The sequence below is a fragment of the Octopus bimaculoides genome, chromosome 15 (assembly GCF_001194135.2).
Source record: "Octopus bimaculoides isolate UCB-OBI-ISO-001 chromosome 15, ASM119413v2, whole genome shotgun sequence".
In the NCBI taxonomy this organism is placed as follows: domain Eukaryota; kingdom Metazoa; phylum Mollusca; class Cephalopoda; order Octopoda; family Octopodidae; genus Octopus; species Octopus bimaculoides.
In genome coordinates, this window is record NC_068995.1 from 47,179,197 (window position 1) to 47,181,119 (window position 1,923).

Below are 1,923 nucleotides of genomic sequence, written 5' to 3' on the forward strand. Positions count from 1 at the left end.
TATATATATATATATATATATATATATATATATTCTTTTCTTTTTTTATTTGTTTATTCTTTTATTTGTTTCATTCATTTGACTGCGGCCATGCTGGAGCACCGCCTTTAGTCAAGCAAATCAACCCCAGGACTTATTCTTTGTAAGCCTAGTGCTTAATTCTATCGGTCTCTCTTGCCGAACCGCTAAGTTCTGGCGACGTAAACACACCAGCATCGGTTGTCAAGCTACCATGCAGTGGAACTGAACTCAGAACCATGGGGTTGGGAAGCGAGCTTCTTACCACACAGCCATGCCTGCACCTTGTGTGTGTGTGCGTGTGTGTGTATACACACACACACGCACACACACACACACACACACACACACGTATATAAAAATGAATGTATACACACATACACACACATATGTATATAAATGTGTATGTATACACACATAATTATGAATGTATGTGAGTGTATATGTGTATCAATGTATATATATATATATATATAATATATATATATATATATATGTATATATATATATGTATATGTGTATATATGTGTGTGTATATGTATGTATATATGTATATATGTATGAATGTACTTATGTGTGAAGTACAAAAGACTAAGCAAAAGTAGTTTACTTTTGGGGAGCACTGCTTATAACGATGGTACTAATAACACCAACAGTGGTATTAGTAATAGTAGTAGTAGTAGTAGCAGCAGTAGCAGCAACAGCACCATCAGCAAGGAACACAGAGCACTATTTTCCTCAGATTGTCCAATCCCAGTTCCCTCTCCCTTCATCCCCTTCTCCCTTCTCCTCTACCTTCTTTCTTTTTCTTCTTCTTGCCTCCTTTTCTTCTTCCTTCCTTCCCTTCTTTCTTTCTTTTTTCTTTCTTTCTTCCTTCCTTCTTTCTTCTTTTTTTTCTTTCTTTCTTCCTTCTTTTTTCTTTCTTTGTTTATTTCTTTCTTTTTCTTTCCTTTTTTTTTCTTCTTTTTCCTTCCTTTCTTTTCTTTCTTTCCTTTCTTCTTTTTCCTTCCTTTCTTTTCTTTCTTTCTTTCTTCCTTCCTTCTTTCTTCTTTTTTCTTTCTTTGTTTATTTCTTTCTTTTTTCTTTCTTTCTTTCTTCTTTTTCCTTCCTTACTTTTCTTTCTTCTTTCTTTCTTTCTTTCTTTCTTCTTTTTCCTTTCTTCCTTCCTTTCTTCTTTTCCCCTTCTTTCTTTCTTTCTTTCTTTCTTTCTTTCTTTCTTTCTTTCTTTCTTTCTTTCTTTCTTTCTTTCTTTCTGTCTTCCTTCCTTTCTTTCTTTCTGTCTTCCTTCCTTTCTTTCTTTCTGTCTTCCTTTCTTCTTTTTTCTTTCTTTCTTCCTTCCTTCTTTTTTCTTTCTTTGTTTCTTTCTTCTTTTTCCTTCCTTCCTTTCTTTCTTTCTTCCTTCTTTTTTCTTTCTTTCTGCCTTCCTTCCTTCCTTCCTTCTTTCTTTCTTCTCTTCATGAGGAGAAGTGTGAGTGGCAGAAAAAGGTGCTGCATGTTTACCGTAGTTCCCCTCCCCCTTCCTTACACACACCACTTTCCCCTCTTCCTATTCTTGTTGTTCTTGTAATTCCCTTGTTGTTTTTAGTAATTATTCTCATACCCATAATTATCATTATCGTTATCATTATTGTTGTAGTTGTTGTTGTTACTTATATTAAAGGGGCAAGGACCACACAATGCTCATCTGTATTTATGGATTTCCCTTTTTGTTTTTTGTTTTTTTTTCTTGTTTTTTTTAGACATTCTGCGTTGAAATTCCTCTACCCTCGTTAGCTTTGCCTCTTATCCTAACGAGGAAGGGAGCTCTCGGAATAGAGCTCTCGGAATAGAGGCAGCGACGATGCTGATAAATTAAAAAATACCTGTGATGTACTGGGTGTAAGGGGGGTGGGGTGGGGCAGGGAA